This window comes from Centroberyx gerrardi, chromosome 18 (genome assembly GCF_048128805.1).
Source record: "Centroberyx gerrardi isolate f3 chromosome 18, fCenGer3.hap1.cur.20231027, whole genome shotgun sequence".
NCBI lineage: Eukaryota > Metazoa > Chordata > Actinopteri > Beryciformes > Berycidae > Centroberyx > Centroberyx gerrardi.
Genome location: NC_136014.1, coordinates 25552146 through 25575060, shown reverse-complemented (window position 1 = coordinate 25575060; position 22915 = coordinate 25552146).

The window sequence follows — 22915 nt, the reverse complement described above, 5'->3', positions numbered from 1 at the left end:
GCCTTATGCACAGTTATATTTTTGGAGAGGCGCTCGTAAGATGCAGCGGCAGCAAAGACCAACTATGTAGCTACCGCGACACTTCGGCACAGAAGTATAAATTAGCTTTAACTCTTCTCTGAGAAGATTCTCTTGTGTATCCGTTGACAACGTCACGGCCCCTGTGGAGCAGGGAGAACGTCAGATTGGCGCTACGTCGATAGAAACACGATGCGACCCTGGTAGTGGAGCTCAAGAATAAGCTGGCCAACTGGAAAAGCAGGAAAAACAGGAGGCTGGGAGCAGGATGAGGCAGAAAGCGTCATGCTGGGGCTGATAGCAGAGTTTTCATACTTGACACGTATACATAATGTATGTGGGTTTGTGTCTGTGCGGGGGGTCGATGTTTACTGTCTCAATGTTGATGAACAGGGAAGGCTGTGTATCATGTATTCATTCATTCATTCATTTCAGAGAGTTAGATCTGAGGCTGTAAGTAGATGTGGATATGCACAGTAGTTTGGATAGATAGGCCGGGGTGTGTCCAGTGAGTTCTTTGTAAATCAGGGTGTACCAATGTGACTCACGTCTGGCCTGGAGAGAGGTGAGGCCTATTTGACTGTAAGGTGAGCAGTGATGAGTACGGTAGGGGGCTCCAGTGGCAAATCTGATGGCGGATGGTAGAGGGTATCCAGTTTTGCAAGGGTGGTTTTTGTGGCATGTTGGTAAATAACATCACCATAATCGAAGGAGGGGAGAATACATGATTTGAACATGGAGGTTCTGGAGGAGTGAGTGAAACAGAGCTTGTTTCTGTAAAGGAAACCAAGCTCGGATTTGATTTGGGTTTGGAGTTTACTGATCAGTCCCTCCAGGAACTTGCGATTTTGCGACCGCAATATTTGCGAGAGCTTGCAGTTTTGCAAAATTGCCGCAACTTTTCCGCATGAAATGGCCAAATCAACAGACCGCTTGTGATTTGGACCAATTGTCGCATTCGGTGTCGTGGTAACTTACGTCATCGCAGCGCGCATTCAGGTGGAAGATGAACAAAGCTCACCTGCCAACAAAAATTACTGCCATAGACCGTGCAAAACAAAAGAAAAGCAGCAAGAATCGAGGTGAGTGCAAAATTCAAGCTCTTGGAAGAGAGAGAGAGAAAACATTCTTTTTTTCCTTTGCTTGCAATTTTTCCCAATTCCCGCAATTTTACCGTAAAAAGAGCACATAAAACCTCACAAATTGTATCGCAATTTTTGAGAAAAGCTGCAGCAAAATCAAGCATTTTTGGCCGCAATAATCACAAAAAAACTCTGCGAAATCCTGGTGGGACTGACTGATGTGAGTGTTAAAGCTAAGGGAGTCGTCTAACCAGATGCCAAGGTATTTGTATGGAGAGGTATTAGCTGGAGATGGTTTCTTATGTGAAAAAAATCATTGGTATCCTGATTGATTTTCTTTTGATGTGACCATCAAAGGTGAATTCGCATTCAAACTCACATTCAAACCCTTTCTCTCCAACTCTCTTTTGTTTCTTTCTTTCCCCCTCTCTCACACTCTTTCTCTCTCTAGCGCTTTCACTCTTTCTTTTCCCCTCACTCACTCATCCTCTCTTTCTTTCTCTCCCTCTTTCTTTCTCTGTTTTAAACCATTTGATTGGTTCTCATGATGGACTCCTCTTCCACCTCCATTATCTTTTGAGGAATAATGGAATGCAATGTAAACCATACAATCATCTTTCAGATTTATTTTTTTTTCTCTCAAATAAAGTTTTTTTTCCTGTTGAGTTATCTGTGTGATACTGTTGGAAAATGTAAAAAATATCCTTTCAAAACTTTTGCACATAATCTTTCACTTCAACATCAACCTGAATATGGGAAAATGTCTGGAAATTATAGCTTTTTTCAGGTACAGTGGAGGCTGCTGAGGCGATAACAGATTTCTGTTTGATGTGGATGTTTCTGTGGGTTTCTCACACACACACACACACACACACACACACCTACACACACACACACACACACACACACACACACACTTGCCTTACATATAATTGGACTCCAGAAGGCGTTAGTGACGTCTGGTTCAATCAGGCTGTATTCGTCTCTTTCACCTTTCATTTTCTTTCTCCTCCTGCCTCTCTATTTGTCTCTCTTCTCATTTACTCTTTCCTTTCTTTCTCAGCTTCTTCCTTTTCTCTCTCCCTCCTCCCCTTTCTCTCTCTCGCTCTCTCTCCCTATCTCTCTCTCTCTTTCTCTCTCATTATTCGTATATGTAGACATCATAGCTATCTCTCTTTTCATCTCTTTATTTCTCTCTGTCTCAAACTCCAACCATTCTTTGTCTTTCATTCTTTGTCACGTTTCTCTCTTTCTCTTGCTATCTATCTGTCGCTATTTCTTTCTCAAATTCACTTTCAATCTCTATCTTTGAGGCAGGAGTTATCGCTGCTTGGGCAGGATGACATTTTAGTGTTTGGGGGGAAGATTTTAACTGCACCATTGATCCCTCTGTGGACGGGAGGCGGGAGGAGCCCCATCCAGGCTCAGCGGGGCCACTAAGGGACATTGTGACCAGTCGTGACCCGGCGGATGCCTGGAGCGTCAAATATCCACATACAAAGCGGTTCACCTGGATTAAAGTGGGAGGAGATGGGGTCAGTGCAGCTCATCTAGACCGCCCATTCATCCTCAGCAGACACAGTAACAGGCTACTGAAGGCCATTCAGTTTCTCTGATCATCATTTAGCACAGGTCCACATTTCCGTTTGCACCAGGCCGTCGACAGTCACCATATTGGAAAATCAATGTGAAGCTTTTGCAGGATGCCTCCTTTTGATCGAGCTTTGAAGACTTTTGGTTAAAATGAGGAAGAGGAAGGGAGAGTTTGACTCCATTAGTTTCTGGTGGGATGTTACAAGGGCCATATTAGGCACTTTTACCAGCAGAATACTGCTTTTTTCTACTGCTGAGGCCAGAAGGGTGATTGGGGGACTGGAGCATAGTATAAAGGCATTGGAAGATCAGCTTATGGCACAGAAAACAGTCGGGCTAAAGCAGAACTTATCTGAGCTATCTACCTATCTAACCCAGGAACAAGCAAAAGGGTTCTTGTGAGAGCGAGGTTTTCCAAGTTGACAGAGATGGATGTACCCACCTCCTTCTTTTTTGGGTTTTAGCAGAACCTATATGCTGCTGATGTACAGGCTCTACCTCAGCTATCCCCTGTGCAAAGGACTGACTCGGACTCTCTCATTACCTTTCAGGAACTGAGCACGACTGTCTCTCAGATGGTGGGATTTGGTATGATGTTTTGTGCAAGTGCCTGTGTGCAGCATGTGACCGAGAGAGGTGACCTGAGTGATTTGAGGAACTGGAGGCTTGTTGCACTGATTTGTGTAGAATCTACTCCCAAGAGTCTTGTAAATAGGCTTAAAGCACACCTTGGGTGGAGTTTTGAGGAAGTGAAAGGGGCAGTTCTCCATGCAGCTGCAGTGAAGGTCAGTGAAGGTCAACATCAGGTCTCTACACTGCAAAAAATATTAAGGCAGTTCAACTTAAAAACATAAGTTTCCTTGCTGCCTTAAAATTGTGAGTTGACTGAAGTAGTACTGAATAGTAAGGTCAAAGATCATTAGTTAGTTGTTCTAATGTAGAAAAGCTAACTGAGTGAACTTAAGACAATAAGTTCAATCAACAAATGTCTAGTCATGCTGATTCGTGTTTCCAAGTTGAATGCATTAATTGATGAACTGAAATCCAGTGTTATTTATTTTTCCACAAGGTTTACTAGGTTTAAGTTCGAGTTCCTCTTGTATCACATGATTAATACACAGTCCAGCATATAGTATGCAGCTGCAATACACTTACTTGTAGTGGATTGTACTTGCCATGTGCATCAGAGAGAAACTTAGTTGATTGTGAATTCCCAGATACATAGATAAGATAGATAGTAGATGTTATCATGTTTTTTTTTATTTATTTATTTATTTTTTTTATCAGAAATTGACCAGAAGAAGGAAGAGTTTCTGGAGAGTTAATTAACCGAATGCAATGCATACTGGGAAGTCTGCTAATAAACTAACAGTGTTGAGTTTAGTGAATGCTTTATAAGGTGTTCTTTCAACTCATAATTTTAAATCACAAGATGTGAACTCATGATTTTAAGACATGAAGCTCATAACTAGCAATTTTAAGTTGAAATTGACAAACACATCTATATACAGTACATTGTGTTAATGGATAAAGATGAGTTGATTTCACTAAATTGCACTATGAGTTTTTAGGATGTGTGTGTTTCTCAGGCGGAGGATACTGTATAAGCTTCATCTGCCCAAGAGATCATGGGATCTACAGTGGAGGGTCCTGCGTCAGACCCTGGCCACAAACACTCTACTGTCAAAGGTGGACTGAAATGTGGGGGAGCGCTGTCCTTTTTGAGGTTCATGTGTTTATTGAATGTCAGCTGTCTTTGCTTTGCTCACTGAACTCTGTGGGAAATTGGGGGTTGTATTTTCTGTGGGGCCAGTGCACTCTGTGAGGGAAAGGGCAAAATGTGTGTTGCTTAAAGTGATGTTGAACTTTGGTAGTACTTTGGGCTGTGTAGCTTCCTGGCCACGATATAACCCCAAGATTGTTGTTTTTTCTCTCTTTCCATTCTCAAAATGGCAAACCTTTCAGTTTGAACAAGTGTAACACCAAAATCCGGTCGGAAGAATTTCGGTGTTAAACTTGTCCAAACTTAAAGAAATCGAGAAATGTGCTAGAAGTGTGATTTTCAGACTGTTCCTCCATACAATGGCAGTGAATGGAGAGAGAGAAAAAAAACACAACTCTCCAGTCTTCTCTACCGGAGCTACAGATAATAGAGAATCGCTGATTTTGGTGTTTTATCATGGAGGAAGAGACACAACCCAAAGTACTACCAAAGTTCAACATCACTTTAACTTTTGTCCACTTGGCCCACAAGAAGGAATAAAGGAGGGTCTCTCTATTTATTTAACTGTGTGTGTGTTTGTGGCTTGTATGGCTGTTGTGTTCGTGTGTGTGTGTGTGTGTGTGTGTGTGTGGTTTGTGAGGTAGGAGGTTGTATTTTACAGTGTGTGTGTGTTGAGCTGTTCTTGGGGTGTTTTTTTAAGCGACATGTTTTATTGAAAGATGTCAGTCAAAGTCTTCTGTCTTTCTCCAATGGAAACCATATGATTGGTACTCATGATGGACTCATGATCTTCCTCCTCCTCCTCTTCCTCCTCCTTTATCTTTTGTGCTTCAGGGATAATGGAATGAAATGTAGGCTGCACCATACAACCATCTTTGTTTCATAATACAGATTTTATTTTTGGACTCTTGATCATCATCTTTCACTTCAACATCAACCTGAATATGGGAAAATGTCTGGAAAATAGCTTTTTTTTTTTTCCAGGTGCGGTGGAGGCTGCCGAGGTCGTAAAAGATTTCTGTCTCTCTTGGACGTTTTTGGGTTTCTCGCTCACACACACACACACACACACACACACACACACACACACAAACACACACACACACACACACACACACACACACACACACACACACTTGCCTTCCATATCATTTGACTTCAGAAGGACGTCTGGTTCAATCAGGCTGCATTTGTCTCTTTCACCTTTCATTTTCTTTCTCCTCCTCCCTCTCTTCTTATTTGTCTCTCCTCTCATTTACTCTCTCTCTCATTCTCTCTCTCATTATATTTAGACATCTTGCTACCTATTTTTATCTATTTATTTTTATCTCAAACTCCCATTCTTTGTCTTTCATTCTCTCCATAGGTTTCTCTTTCTCTTGCTATCTTTGTCTCTTATTTCTTTCTCAAATTCACTTTCAATTTCTCCTTCCTATTCTCTCTCTCATTCTCTCTCTCATTATATTTAGACATCTTGCTACCTATTTTTATCTATTTATTTTTATCTCAAACTCCCATTCTTTCTCTTTCTCTTGCTATCTTTGTCTCTTATTTCTTTCTCAAATTCACTTTCAATTTCTCCTTCCTATTGTCTCTCTCATTCTCTTTCAATGTCCATTCCTCTACCATCCTTTCTCATTTTCTCTTTCACGCTATTTCTGTCTCTTTACGTCTCTCTCAATCTCTCTCTCCCTGTGTGTGTGTGTGTGTGTGTGTGTGTGTGTGTGTGTGTGTTTATATCTATGTGCCTGCATGGACTCTGGCGGTCTTGGTCCGCTGAACGAAGCAGTGCAGAGATTTGATTAGTAACCGGAGTGCAGCCCAACACAGCAGGATATGAAACACCAGAGCTGCCTTCCAATAAAGCTTATAAATACAGAGAGAGAGAGAGAGAGAGAGAGAGAGAGAGAGAGAGAGAAGAAAGTGAGAAAGGAAAGAGAGGAGAGAAAGTCGAGGAGAATTCAAATCCTGAAAAACTCACATTTGAAGTAACACAACAACAACAACTCAATAAAAACTAATCGTGTTACAAAACTTACACCATACAAAAAGACACAACACACACACACACACACACACACAGCGCAATAAACCAAGGTACATTTTTTTAACCCGCTTATCAAAGGCAAATTACACTCAGAGCCCCAGCAAGTTTGCCTGGAAGCGGCCGCACTAACTGGCTGTCACGCTTACTTTTTCAAATCTTATGTGGCGATTCACTTATTGGCTGCTTCCAGGCAGCCAATAAGATCCCAACCGCTTATTCTTTCTACTTTTCACGGTGGTAAGCTTGGCCCACCCAAGGATGTAGTTCAGCAAACAAACCTCTGCCACAGTGTACCCTCCCACTACCACACACACACACACACACACACACACACACACACAAAGCTCCCTAGAGAAAATGGTACCTAGCCCTAACCCAAGCTGTGGGCGGGCAGGTTTGAAAGCGCGGTCATGATGCAGGTTGTCAACACACCTCAGCAGCTCCGTGGCTCATATTTAACTGTCTGCACCTGTCATTTGATTGCGTGTTTGTTTCATGTGACCCGACTTCCCGGCTGGGTGGAGTTCTTCTCGCTTTTAAGCACTGTGTTAGGGTAGGTGTATAAAGCGAACTGAACCAGTAGCAGAAAAGCATTGGTGAGGTCCCTACATGCAGTTTTTGTCACGGTTAAAGTCTCCATGAAATGAACTCCCATTACTTTCACTCCTGGAAAACAGAGTATATTTAACGGTGACTTCATGCTGCACCAGGAGGCGTAAATAAAAACTCCAACCAATGAAACCATCACAGATTTTTGAACAGTCCCACCCCTCCAACTCTCCCATCAAATAAAACTGTCTTTCTCTCCCTGACTGATCTCCCATTGGTTTATACTTATGAATGATTCTTACCTGCATTATGTCCCGCCCCCAACATCCTGTTTCAACAGGAAATGCATCAAATCAAGGAAGTAAAGATGCCATTTCATGAGGTCTTTAAGTAAAGGAGGAAACTTCTCACGAGTCAGGAATTGTTGGAGTTGATGGTAAATGTCTCCACCCATCTGACCCCACGACCTCCACACCTTTACTCCACCACGCTATTTCACTGTCAGACTACTTGTTTTTAGTCGTGTCTCCTCCATGTAATTCTTGATAGGGAAACAGATTCCTGTCACTTTTCATGCACAGAGCACGTTATTCGCATTTTAAGACATCAGTCATCAGTCAGTTGCTGTAACTTCATCTCAGCATGATGGACTTGTCTGTGTACTTTTTCTCTGCTGTTCATACCAGTTAAGAACACATTAAACAAATATTTGAATATGAGGAACTGCTGGCTATCTGATATCAACATCCGTGTCCTTCTACCCATAATCCCTTGTGTTTTGGGGTGGTTTCCTGTAGTTGGAGTTGCAGTTCTCTTGTTAGAGGACTGAGACTCTCGGCGCCATCATTTGGTGGTCAAAGGTCATCGTTCTCACCTGGACAAACCAACTGAACTAAAGGAAACGCTGCAGAGTTCAAATAAAATCGCTCCAAACCTGCTTGGTGTGAATGCGCCCTTAGCCTGCATAACACTGTTGTCTTGTGAAAACCATATAACTCCAATTTTAGGGGGTTTTCATGTTTTCACTGCAGTTGAAGGATCCAACCTTCTTGGGCTTTATGAAACCAAAAGAAAATCCACAGGACAAAGTCAAAAACGCGTTATGATCAAGCTAAAACAAGACTGTTTTTCTTAGTTGCTGAAAAGTTGACATTTTGGAGATACGGGGTTTTCACCTGACAGCGACAATAAAATATTCAATGAGTAATTTGTAGTTCTGGCCTGAGATACGCAGTCCTGTCTAACCCCTCTATGAATAGCAATGGGGAAACTAAACCCACCCCACCTTGACCATAATAGATTCCCCTCCATATAAACAGCCCCACCCATGACATAAAACCCTCTGAAAATGAATGAAAAAACAGAGGTCTACTGGGTCAAAGCCTTTAGAAAACCAAAATCAAATTACATATCTGTCACGGTCCACCAGATGTCCTGGGACTTTACCTCCATTTCTCCCTTGTCTGTGTGCCTGTGTGTTCCCTTTGTTTCTCCCAGGCCCTGTAGTTCCTGCCTTGCCTTCTGGGGTCCCTCCTCTTGCACCTACACACCTGTCTGCCATCAGCCAATTAGTCCTGTGTCTTTGCTCCGCCTTCACCTGTCTGCTATCAGCCTATCAGCTCCCAGACTCATCCCATCCAGCCAGCTGTTCCCTGTTCTCATTAGTCTCAGTGTGTGTATATATAGTCTGTGTTCCCCAGTAGTATTTGTCAGATCGTCAGTGTTGTATTAGTGTCATTGTCGTCAAGACCTGTTTCCTGCCAGATCGTTTTGATTCTCTGTTCCCTTCGTCTGACCAGCCGATTTGGATTGTTTGCCTTTCGGATTACCTGTTGTCATCTGTACTACTGCCTCAAACTGCAAGAAAAGCTTTCTGCTTCAGCCTATGAACTCTGTCTACCGGTGTCTGCGTTTGGGTCCTAGTCTTTGCCCTTGATGCGTGACAATATCATACAAAATTACAGAAATCCCTTGCATCATGCATGGAAAAAAACACTGTGCATACTGGATCTGCCAGGGATGCAGAAGGATTGTGGACCAGAAAATGCAGGTAATCCTTAAGTCTGTTTGCCAAGACCTTGGAGAGGACCTTATAGAGGAGAGGGGGAAGAATCAGAGTGAAACAACACACAAGGGAGAGAGAAACAGGGGTAAAGAGAAGAAAAATGTGATGAGAGGGAGGGGTAGAAAGTAAGAAACAAAAACAGGAGAGTCAGGTGAAATAGAGAGAAGAAAAAGAGAGATAAGGAGAAATAGAGAAAAGAGGAGGGAGGGAGAGAGAGGGAAAAGGATGGATATGGAGCAAAAAGAGGAAAGGGGGAGAGAGGAAAAAAGAGATGAGTGAGAAATAGAGGAGAGTAAGAGAGTGGGGGGAAGTGAGATAGATGAGAAAAAGAGGGAGAGAGTGAGGAGGGGGAGAGAAAGCAGAGAAAAAAGAGGGAGAGCTAGTGTCAGAAAGAGAGAGGAGAGAAGAGGCAGGGAGAGCAACAAGGAGAGAGAGAAAGGTGAGAAATGCAAGAAAAAGAGAAACGAGCAGGCAAAGTTTGAATGACAAATGAAAGACAGGAATAATAGCAAAGAGAGAGAAGACCCATCATCTTTAGAGGGCAGAGCGAGGTCCATCTAATCAGCAGTAACACCATTTGACCCATTCAGCGGTTTGATTAAGGAGCGTTTGCAGAAGCAATCAAAGCAGAGCAACAGTGGATATTCCTCCATAACTCTTCTGCCGTCACTTCACTGATGGATTGTTTAACATCTGCCATCGGGTTGGAGACGGTCAAAAGCACCTTCCGGTTCCACAGGTGCAGACATTTTCAGCGTTTGTGTGGCCCCTAGTGGTATTTGAACCCCTCGTCCTGGTGGCAGGGGGTCAGCTATGTTCCTTAAGTCCTTACTGATGTCAGTGTGAGGTTTAAAGTGCTGCTGAACTGTGGTAGTATCTTGGGTTGTGTCTCTTCCTCCATGTTCTCCACAAGGCCAGGTCTATATTAGACTGCACAAACCACCCCCTTCACTTTGAGTTTGAAATTCTCCCCTCAGGCCGTAGATTTCGAGTACCCCGGTTCAAATGCAATAGGAGTAAAAACTCCTTTGTTCCCTGTGCAATAACTTTGCTTAATCTACACATGTAATTTAGCATTTTAGAGATTTGTTTTGTTGTACTATTGTGTTCTGTATATTGTATGTACAGGAAACGTTTTGGTACTTTTTGTTTTGGTACTTTTTGTTTTTGTACTTGTGTTGTTTTTTTATCTTGTGCCCCTGAGTGCAAGTCAAGTTTCCCATCTGGGATAATAAAGTGACTGAACTGAACTGAACTGATGATAAAACCCCAAAATCGGTGATCTGTTGCTCCGGTAGAGGAGACTGGAGAATTGGTTTTTTTTTTTTTTTTTTTTTCCCTCTCTCCATTCACTGCCGTTGTCTGGAGGAACAGTCTGAAAATCACTTCTACCACATAAAGGAACGCCGACAAAGCAGATTCTGACAATATATAAAAAAAAAAATAAAAAAAAAAAACTAGTCCTGTCACTGAATTGTAGTTAAGTGAATCTCTTTCTTTATGTTTATTAAACCTTTCAGTTTGAACAAGTGTAACACAGAAATCCAGTCGGAGGAAACTTTTGCCGATTGAATGAAGAAAATAATACGTTTACCAATAATTGTTAATAGGCGAAAAAGTGAGATATATATATATATTTGCACAATCTGCTTTGTCAAAGTCTGTCTCCCACCATCCCCCATTTTTGCATTGATGCATTGTTCTCCCGGTAAATTTTGGGGCTTCACATTCGCTCTCGTCACTCATGTCTCCATCCGATGCGTCTCGGACTAGCAAATAAACTTCTGTGATCTTCATCTATCCTTCTTCCTCTCATTCTTTTGTTTTGGAAGTTAGATATTATGCAAAATGCGTCATGGAGGACACAAGAACACACACTGAGGAACAGCTCTAGTCTCTTGAAACAGACTGACCAGGTGAAAACTATCATCCCTTATTGATTTCACCTGTTAAATCCACTTCAGTTCTGAATGGGGGCTGTAGATGAAGCGGTAGATACTGTACAGGTTAAAGAAGGATTTTTAAACCTTGACACAACTGAGATATGGATCGTGCAAACGGGCTTGCAACTCAACATTAGGAAGGCTTTCATATTTTGTCCTCAGTGTAGATGCTGAAATCTTTGAACAAATTAGAAGCAGAGCGCTGCAAGGACTTTTGAAAATGAAAACAAAGACAGTACAGAAATAAATCAAGGAGGGAATTTGGCTGTGCTTCGCTTCTCGGGGTAAAGTAGTGTCGTCTGGTGTCTGCTGCTCGGTGGCAGCTGAGTTAATGAGTGAAAACCAGGAGGGGGTCCAAGTGTTTTGTTTGCTCAGTCTCATAAATCTTTTAGAAGGGGTTTATTTTTTTTTATGGTAATCCTGTACACACAGAAAATGGAGGGTTTTTCAAAGGTTATTTGGTTAGGATAGTGGTTCTCTATGGAACCGTAATAACTTTAAGAACCCTCTGATTCAAATAAAAAAACTGGTAAATCAGAATAAAAGATCCAGTGTGGCTATTAAAAGTTATTTTAATATTTGGACATCTATTTCAAGATTTGGACATTTCCTACATTCTTAAGGGGGTCTTTACAGAATCAAAAAAGGGTAGTACAAGCCTAAAGAACCACTTCCTGGTACTATAGAGAACCCTGACTGTACTAAGGCTACTACTATGAGAAAGACAGAGACTTAGGCCTGTGTTGCTCAAGGGTTAGAGCAAGGCAGGGTTGGAGGTTTCATTCCCTGTATAGCTCCATAGGTAGAGCATTAAAGCAAAAATCCTAAAACACTTAAACTCTGTTAAAAAAAACAGCTATTGGCGATGCACTTTGCATTTCTGGTCCCATTTTGCTGTTTGTTTTTCTTCTTCCCGTGGATAACTGGCCAAACGTAAACAATGTGACGTCATTTCAGGATGTTTCCAGCAGCTACAGTGGAGTTTGATATGAGAAAATGTTTCAGGATGTAAAACATCAGCGATAAACGTCAGGTTTTGGTGTCAGTCCCTCAGAATCAAAGAGCGAGGGCTTCTTTCTAGAGCCGCCATTTTGCACCGAGAGATGTCCAACAATCATACAGGGAGAAATCCATCGTAGAAGAGGAGAGAGACCAATTTCTCCACCAGCAGGAGCAGGAGAGAGACCAGAATGCAATGCAGCAGAGAGACAGGTTTTGAGTAAGGGACTCACTTTTTCTCAACTGGAAAAACCTGCTCTCTTGCTCTTCCTATTGCTATCACTATATTGCTCTCAACCTACATGTAAAACCCACAGCTAATTTGCAGTAAGTTCAGGCGTGCTCTCTGGGGGTTGTCAAAAGGCATTCTGGGAAATGTAGGAAATAACTGCAGTAGAAGTAGACGAGGCAGGTTGAGGGAAAGTGGGTTCACCAAAAAAGTAAATTACAACACTTCATCACAAAATAACTCCTAGAATGCACTGAACATCACGGATTAATGCTATATAACAGTGTGAGAGTATCCTTTCCTTTAAAAACACCCTTGACACAGATAATGGTATACTGTAGGGAAAGTGAGTGTGGTAGTGAGCTGTGTGTGTGTGTGTGTGTGTGTGTTAGAAGTGGTAGAGAACGTGTTTTGTATTACTGAGGGTGTGTGTTCAAAAAAAAGAAGGGGCGAAGAGCTAGAGAATGTGTGTGTTGTGGTGACTTCTTGTTATTCAAGCTCTGTTTAGTCGGGGCCAAAAACCTCAACCTCACCTCCAGAGGCGTTTTCCATTTCCATCTGAGTACCTGAGCTGCCATTAAGCCTGCAAACTGCATTCTGCCTGTGTTCCCCGATCAAGGAATGAATGACAACGTTATGCAAATAAAGCTTTTCCTCTTTCTGCATCTTTAAAAGTTCAACCTTGGCACTAATGGGTTTTGTTTTTCACTTTTTTAAGTGACCCACTACTTACAGTGAAGTGCTTCTATGTGTTGGGTTTGGTAGTACTTTTTTGGGGGCAAAGTTGTCGGGCATCATGATTGGCTGTCCAATCGGAGCCCATATTCCCACTGCATGTCTCTCTCTGCTTCGAGCGCCAGGAAAAACAACAAAACAGAGGAATGACTGAGCCAACTTTAAAACTTTAAAAGTTTATTGCCTTGTCTTACTTTAACTCTAGCAGTCGAGGCTGTGTGCAGAGTTTGGGTTAGGGTTAGGGTTAGGGTTAGGGTTAGCTTAACTGTTGCTTCGCCTCAGCCGGAGCCAGGCTCTCTGTGGGGAGAGCAGCCAAAGACCGGGCCAAAAATGTTTCTCCTCACTGTAACTCCGGCTACTTGGCTAGTACTGATCGTACTGACTGGAGCATTTTCAGCTACAAGTGAGCGGCTGTCTTCCGCTCATCGTGTGTTGCGGCAAGAAACGATAGTTTATGCTCTTATCCTATGTATAAATGAAAGCGTAATCAGCACTATGTCACTCTAGAATCACATATCCTGCACCCACAAATTGTGTTTGCTTTGGAGCTCCTATTTTTATCTTCCTATTTTTAAGCAAGCCACTTATAGTGGCAGTTAGGCTTGAAATAACTGTGGAGAGACATTCAAGGGGAGCTGTGTGTGTGTGTGCGCGAAAGAGAGAGATAGTTTGTTTTTTTGGGGAGGGTGTACAGTGTGGATGTCACGCACTTCAAGATACTTGAAACTTTAAGCTGTTACATTGGTCAGCTTCACAGACAAAACGAGCTGGAAACTTCCACTAAGCTAGTTTTTGCTTTTCACTTTGTTAGTTTAATGCATGCAGTGTTGTAATGCATGAGATTCTTGTTACTGATGTTTTGCATTCTGGGTTCATTCCAAAGAAGCTGTTTCCTCCAACACAGTGGGTTTAGAAGTTGAGGAATAAAATAACTTTGATTTTTTGAAACCTGTAGCTTTCCACATCAAGATATGAGACTTTATCAAAGCAAACTTTTAACAAAGGCTATAAATACTGAATCACAGAGGAGAGAGAGAGAGAGAAAAGGACAGACAGTGAGAAGAAGAAGAAGAGAACAAAAGGAAATCAAAGAGAGCTGCTCTTTACCATTGATATTCTCCTTTACCCTGCTCCCTGCCGGATCTGGGCCTTTCTCTTCTTCTTCTTCATCTGCTCTCTGCATCACATCTCTTGTGTGGATGTGGATGCAGGGCGTTGATGCACGTCATTTCCACCATATGAAGGGAATGAGTTTTCTCATTCCTTTTTTCTTTCTCTGCCTCGAAGGCCCTTTGTCTGAGTCCATCGCCACAAGTTTATTTTCCCAACTAAGCTGAAGTGTTAAATAAATTAGGAGCTGTCGGCTTTTGACAGGCACCAGCCAGCCACCAGCCAGCCTCCAGACCGCTGTGCTACAGTAAAACAACCTGCGCTATCTCGACTCGCCCAGAGTGACACATCAAACACCGCTTATTGGGTTTAGCCTTTTATTGATTAGCCATTTAAGGGGTGGCGCTTCCTAAATTAGCTTGTGCTTGACTGGGTTGCACAAAGGAGATAATGAGGGGATTGATGAGCATCGATTTTGGGGCTGCGCCTGCTGAGGAGGGGAGGCCCATTGGTTTGATTATAGCCCTGTTTGTTTAGCTCCCCATTGAGTCAATGTGCAAATGCTGAAAGCATGTTAATTAGCAGACAGGAAGAGCAGCATCTGTTAGCTGTAACATCAGGAGAACCTGCAGAAATTAACGTTTTTTCCCCTATTTGCTTTTTGTCATTTTGGCAGCTGGAATGAGTCTGATCTCCTGAAATTTTGTGGAATAAGCATGAAGTCTTCAAATGCAAATACGTGCTCCATGCACGAAAAGTGACAGAAATACGTTTTCCCACCATGAAAGGATTACATGAAGGAGGCACGACTACCAACAGATAGTAGTCAAAAAGATTTCCATTGTGTTTTTCTTATTTAACCATGACCAAAGCCTTTGTTTAACCTTAACCAGGTTGTTTTAGTCTAGTGTGTTTTTGAACTGGCCTTATCTGTCACAGGTTTAGCTACAGTGTGCTTTGTTATCTTACTATTTTCCATCATTGTTGTTGTTATGACTTCCACTAGCCACATGGCCACTAGCCTCACCTTGATAGCCACAACCGGCTCTCTACTGGCCACGCCCATAAGACACGCCCATAACAAATGGTTTACGTCCCAACATCATTGAAAAGTCAATTTCAGGCAAACAGGTGGGATTTCGGCATGAACACACAGTTACAGACAGACTGATAATATATAATCTTATCTATTTATTGTTATTTCAATGTGAAAATGTGTTTTTAGATCTAATTCTAGATTATAAAATGCTAATGAATCCTGGCATCAAAGAGCAGGATGTGAGCAGTTAGTTATGACTGATCAAACATCTCCGGAGGTTTCAGGCATTCATCAAAGCATTAAGTAAGGATGTGGAGGCATTTACCTTCAACTCAGATGACTTGGGTTCATTTCCCAACTCAAGACAAGAAGTTTTGAGGGAAGTTTTCATTTTCAGCAGAAGTTTTTCTTATTTAACCGTGATCAAAGCCTTTCCCTAACCTTAACCAAATTGTTCTAGTTGCCTAAACCTAACTATCTACTATCCACTATCCTTTACCCTAATCAAGTTGTTTTAGTTGTCTAAACCATTAGCTAACCCTTTCACATTGTGAAAATGTGAAAATGTTGTGCCCAGTTTGTGTTATTGTCTTTTCATGGTGAAAGAACGTAATGTTGACATTATTTGTGTCCACAACACGTAATCTACATTTCAGTTTGTGCTCATTTTTGTGGCAGTGTGAGTACTGCAACGATCCCTTGTTAGGAGAAAGTCTGTTTGTGTGTGTGTGTGTGTGTGTGTGTGTGTGTGTGTGTGGAGGGGGGGGGGGGGGGGGTGACATTTGTTTAGCTGGATCAGAAGAGAGACATGAATGATTGGATGTGATTGTGTTTAATTAAAAAGCTCTGTCTGGCCGTCAGGGTGGCTGCTTCTTTGGCCTGATGTTCTTTTGTTTATGCCAAGTCAGAAAACTTGTACACAATGGAACATAAACAGTTTGATTTTTTTAATAATCTAATCTGGAACTGCAGTGGGACACACCGTCACCCCACTCCAGGCTTTCTTTACATAGTGATTTGTTGGATTAAAGGCATTCTTTCACTAAAGTTTTGAAGACGAGAAAAGAGATTGTGTACCGACAACTTGTACACAGTAGAATATAAACAGCTTTTGTTTTTAATAAATGTCTGGTGTGTAACTGGTTGGTTCCCTCTGTTGAAACACCATTGCTCCATGACTGGCTTTCTCTACATAGTGATTTATTGGATTAAAGAGATTCTTTCAGAAACAGCAACCACAATCAGTTACCTAATTAAGTTGTCATCTCGAAAACCGTTTTTATCTCATGATCGGGGGAAAAAGTTTGATTTGGAGACAACAAGATAATTAAGTCATGATCTCAAGATAATGGGAGTAAACTAATAATTAGCAGCCGCAGTCACTCTTTGACTTTCGTAATTATGTTTCAGATTAACAGGATTTTTGCATTTGTATGAGGCTGTCAAAAGTTTTTGAGCTGTATTTTGAGTTACAATGAATTTAAAGCTTATTTTCCATTTACAAGTAAAACCCTTCAAGAAAAATGAGTGAATAAAAGCTAAATTTTGATTTTCGTGTGTAGATTTTCTATGAATATCTGCATTGATTTATTAAAGACGTTATTCTTATGAAAAACTTAATTGTCTCAGCTTTTGAGACATGAATAGAGAGTGTGTGAAAGCTAAACACAATTTACTTTATTTCATCATTTTTGAGGCTGTAAAAGGATAGTTTACATTTGTGATGTTCATAGAGAGTTATGAGTCACTGTTGTAGTCGAGTCACCAAACCTCAAGTCCAAGTCGAGTCCCAAGTCGTCAATGTTCAAGTCTGAGTAACCAGTAAGTTCAAGTGATCCATGTTAGAACAAATTAAAAAGAACATACAAATAAACATACAAACAAATTCCCATCAGTCACATTAAAAGCTAGTTTATTAGTTATAATGGTTACTTGTTAAGTTGTGAAGTTCAGTCATTCCTTCTGAAATAGATTTGTGTAAGTACACCAAAAATGAACAAACAAATGTGAAAAATGACATCAAAGCTATTGCGTGTTAAAATTCAAAAAATGTAGCAGTGTAACAATGCAACGTTGTAAGCTATGTTTTCATGGCCTAAATCCACATGCACGCCTATATTGTTAACCAGCCAGATGATCAGGTATAAATTTATGGTAACGCTGAGAAGATGTGGAACTTCAGGGTTAGGGTTAGGTCTGTGAGTTTAAGCCGAAGTTCGAGTCAGCAATATTCAAGTCACAAGTCACAAGTCATCAAAATTGTGACTCGAGTTCGACTCCAGGACTCAAACCATCATTCCAAACGCATGTTTTACGGCCAAGCTTTGTTCAAACCCACAGTCAAGATCACAAAGTTTCCAAAGACACCAAACATGTCAGGCTGAATTACAGATTTTTTTTCCATTTGATGTAATGGTGCAGCCATAAAAAAATGGTGTCTTGTGTTTGAATATTTCGCTCAATATAAGTGTGATATAGCTTCAATGAAGCTTTGGAACAAGTAGATACAGAATATGTATATAACATTATCATATGATATGGAAAAACTGTTTTTTTCTAACTTTGAAGCTACTTAAGGGGAAATTTAAGGGGAAAATAAGGAAACTTATTTTCCATCTTCAAGTTGAACTCTGCCTGAACCTACCAGTATGTGAATATAACCAAAATTTAGATGTTTTGCTTTTTCTCATGTAGCTTCATCTGTAACTACACTGCAATGAAATGCAAGAAATTGTAAGAAGCTTGTACTTGTACACAGACAGACACACACACACACACACACACACACACACACCATAGCATATAGCATTTCTAGAACTACTCTGCAATCTGTAATAAAATGTAAAAAAAAAAAAAAAAAAAAAAAGTAAGAGGCTTGTATCGTTACACACAGACATGGACCGAAAGAGAAAATGTAAGAAGCTTGTACCCCCCACGCGCGCACACACACACACACACACACACACACACACACACACACACACACACACACACACACACACACACACACACACACACACACACACACACCGAGGAAGGTCGTCACCCGCTAAGAATGCACACCATGTCGAGGTCACAGTTAAGGTGGACCAGCTGGCTCTCTGCAGGACGTTGGTACATATTCACTATCACACACACACACACACACACACACACACACAGGAGGTAAATATTTAACCAGACAGCATCACCTTAAGCTTTTGAGTGCTGCTGTTGTTCTCTTCCTTCATGTACTGCATCTATCATTCTTTCTTTTTCTCTCTTTTTATGTCTGTTGTTTTCTTTCCCTCCTTCACTTTCTTTCACTTGCTCTCCCTCTCTCTCCCCTTCACTACCTCTCTCTCTCTCCAGCGTTCTCACACCCGTTTTCTCCCTCTCTTTACCTCCTTATCCCTCTTCACACCTACAGTTCATTTTCTTTGGTTCAATCCAGGGTGGAAAAGTTGACTTGGTTGCATTTTTGTATTTGGTTCCTTCAGGTTCACGCTGTCCAATAAACAAAAGTCACATGACTCACAAGTAGCTTGTTTATTGGACAGAGTTTTTGTCACCTGTCATCCTGCCAGGTTAGAGATTTTAGCAGTGGGTGGAATCAAAACAAATCTGATTCCAGCTCAGCATGATGGACTTTGTCTGTCTCTTCTTCTGTGGTGTTCATACCAGTCAAGAACACATGAAGAAACATCTGAATATGAACATCAGTCCAGACTTCATTTTGTTCTGCTAGGCTTTCCGAGCACGAGGAACCGCATCCGTCACCTTCTACCCATAATCCCTTGCGTTTTGGGGTGGTTTCCTGTCGTTGGTTCGGATTACGTTCTCACTCCTAATGAACCACATTTTTTTTCAATCAGGAAAGACTAGATTTACAGATTCAAAAAGCTTCATTGAATCAAAACATTTGGCATAGACTCCATTTGAAGCTTCTGCCTAATTATGAGAAGAAGAACCCCATAAATAGGCAAAATAATGACAGGTTGTGCCTCTCCAGGACACAAAAGTAACCAAATTAAAACATATGTGTCTTGACAAGCAATAGAGATGAGTAATTAAACAGTGAACTGATAAATATTAAAACCACAACTGTTCTCCATGCTGGCAGTTCTGTAAATGTGTTGGTTCTGATTCAGCGGACCTCTTCCAGTGAGTTACTGCAGCTACAACAACCAGCCTCTTACTCTGTTGTCAACTGTTTGTTTACTGCTGTTTGTTTACGGCTGTCAAGTGCGCCAACGACGATGTGTCTGCCGCCGGCCCGCAGATTGCACTCCATCTAAGTGTTTCTCTCCGCCCCTGCCGGTATGTGATGAGCGGCGCACTGCCACGCCCCCTAATGGAGCGGACCCAGTGAGAGGGCGGAGGGGTAATCTGTGAATTAAGGAGAAACCAAAGAGGTGTCGCCTGAACCGATTAGGTGGGAAGCAGTGGATGAAAGGGGAGAGGGGATGGATGGATTTGTGAGTGAAGTAGAAGTCTTCCTGATAGAACTTGCGGTAAGCTTCGTTTTGCGTGGAAGAGGACTGAGACTCGCATTTTTCTCACCTGAACAAACAAACTAAACTATAATCATAAAATAATCATAAACTTTATTACCTTCGCCAAGGAGGTTATGTATTCGGTGCTGTTTGTTTGTCTGTTTGTCAGCAGGATTACGGAAAAACTACTGGCCCGATTTTCATGAAACTTGGTGGAAGGGTGTAGCATGGGCCGGGGAAGAACCCATTCAATTTTGGAGCGGATCCGTATATTGGTTGCGCTTGCACATTTGCATATCATAGAAGACTGGACTATTGGCCTTGGCAGAGGTCTGCGCTCTCCGAGTGCCCTTCTAGTTTGTATAGCACCTTTCTAAAACCAGACTTTACAAAGTGCTTTACAGAAAATGAGAGAAAGAGAAACAACTCAAAAAAAGAAAGAAAGACAGACAGCAGCACAAAGAACCAGACAGTAATTTGAAAGCACAGGGGTTTGAAACAGGATAAAACAATCACATAAAGGCCAGTCTGTAGAAGTGTGTCTTGAGCTAAACTAAAGGAGCAACAGTATCAAATAAGTCATCCACCAGATAAGGAAAACTTACTTTTGCACCAGATACATTGATTCCCTTGGATTCCCTTCAGCAAGATGATCATATCAGGTAAAGGGTGGATTGTTACCCAGGTCAGCTGTGCAAAGCAGGATTTATTTTATAAGTAAGTCACTCCTCTGTATTTCTATCTCTTACGGTGTAGAAAGAGAGATTCTGTCTCAATCTCCCCCCGACGACAACATTAAGACATCCCGGCCTCCCTGGGTTGCCAGGTCTGTCTGTGTTGCCAGGTCTGTCCACTATAGACTGTCAGAGTGATTTTCTCAGTTTTCTAGCTGTCACAGTGGTCAAATATTCTGCCGCTGTGTTACTCTGTTTATCAGCCCTTTGACGTCCCTTCTCGCTCTCTCCAACTCCACCTGACTCTCTGAAATCTCTCCCTCTCCAACTCTATTTCTGTCTAACTCTCTCTCTCTGTCTCTCCGTATACCTCAGTGTTAAGCGTGGTAGTGGAGTTTATGGCAGCGAGCCAGCTGACATGGCTGAGAACTAGAAGAAACCCAGGTCTGCTGCATGAATAAAATATGGAGACAACTCTAAACTGAGAGAAAGTTAGACTAAGAGAGAGGTATGGAGATGGATAGCAAGAGAAAGAGAAGTCTAAACTTTTATAGATATATAGAGATATTGTTGGAGAGATTGTGTGGCTACACACACACACACACACACACACCACAAAAAAACCCATACAGTAGAAACACACATGGACTAGGTTTTTTACCGATATGGTTTGTTGAAGCCTGATACCAATGCTGATATGTTTGGATTGAAGCTGCTGATAGCAAACATTTCGTGTACATATTCAATATCGTTCAATTTGACCATTTTCATGACAAAAAATCCAAGTATTTAATTCTTGTCAGGGTGGAAAAGCCTTCTTTAATAAGGTACTGGGACAGGTTACTGCCTTTTTTAAATGAAGTGAAGAAATGAAGAATGTACAGAAAACATTATTGAAAAATTAAGATGACTAAATAAAATGTTACAGACTGTATTTACGCAGCTGCAGTCAGGGAGGAAGCTCCATCACATCAGAGGTGGACGAGACTGACTGGCTGGTATCCGATATTTTATTAAAAGGCCAATATCGGCCCAATATATTGGTCAACCAATATATTGATCTAACCCAGTTATGGACTATATGGAGAATGGGGTTCTCAAACTTAATTGCTGCCAAGAACTGTTATGCTGAACATCCCCAGACTGAACCAGCAGTGCCTCAAATGAAAAGTATTCACAGTGCGTTTAACACAGAATTGTCATCGTATAGACAGGGGACTTTACACATAGTAGGGCTTTATGATATTGCCAAAAACCCATACTTTGATTCTCATTTTGTCTGTTGCAGTTGTGATATGAATTGTGCTGCAGGTGGACCCAGCTTTTTCAGCATACATTTGTTTTCCAGCCTTTTGAAGAGAATACAAATTGAGGGTAAAAATGAGATGCTAATGCTTAGGTTTTACTCAGTAAAACTCACTCACTTACTCAGAGTACAATGAGAGATTTTCTCCAACTTGCAACTTGATTTGCAGTCCAGGGATTCTGCACAACACCGGGACACTTTGTTAAGGAAGCTGTCTGGAACACCTTTCTCTGAGAAAAGACTTGCTGCCTCTTGAGATTTAGAAATTGCTCGAGTCAATAATGCAATTTTGATCTTTTCAATTTATTGTGCAACCCTAATCGAGAACAACGAAGAAAGCGAGAGAAGCAGTTAAAGTAATAGGTAATCTTCAAACCACAACAGATCAAAAAGAGCTAATACAAGCACAATATAGGCAACAACTCTCAGACACAACATATACAGAGTTGTGACAAGTATATAAATGTATGTGTCTTTGTGTGTGTGTGTGTGAGTTTGTTTTGTGTCTGTGCTTTTGTGCCCATAATTGTACGAAGCACACATTATGTTATTTGTGTAGCAGAAGAGGCAAAATTGGGGCCTCAGAAATAACAACAAGGGATGGAAGCTGGTTCAAAAGAACAGCAGAGTGCCGACCGAGTCAAGTTTCTGCTGGCAGCGAGGAAGAGGACAGAGCCAGCGACGAAGGCAGAGCCAAGAGAAGGGGTTGAGTGATAGAGGGTGGAGCAGGGCAACGGCCGTAACAAACGTACAACCATCATGGAGGGGTGGAGCTGGAGGGATGAGGGGTAGGAGAAAGCCAGGAGGAGTGCTGCAGGAGTACAGCATGGCATCAGCAATGACAAATATAAAGAGCCAAAGATGAGGAATAGGGGAAAAAAGCAAGCAGTGGGTCCCAGTCAGGCGGAGACATGTTGGCCGGGTGGAGTTTGTGCTCGTTCTAAACCGATAACCTGACAACCCGCCCGCTCCGCACCGGCGGCCAAGAACAAAAACAGAAAGCCACAATCTGACCTGCAAGCACTCCGCAATGCAATGACCAAATGTGTCAAAAGAAACATTTAAAAGTGCATTATTTCTTGACTTTTGCATTTTTCTACCAAAGAGCTCATAAGCCATGAACAGATTCTATATATATATACTGTAGCAGTCAAAAGTTTGGACACACCACATTTTTCTTTATTTTTACTATTTTCCACATTTTAGAATAACAGTAAAGACATCAAAACTATGAAATAACACAAATGGAATCTGCAACGACCAAAAAAAAGTGTTAAACAAATCAAAACTATCTTATATTTTAGATTCTTTAAAGCAGCCGCCCTTTG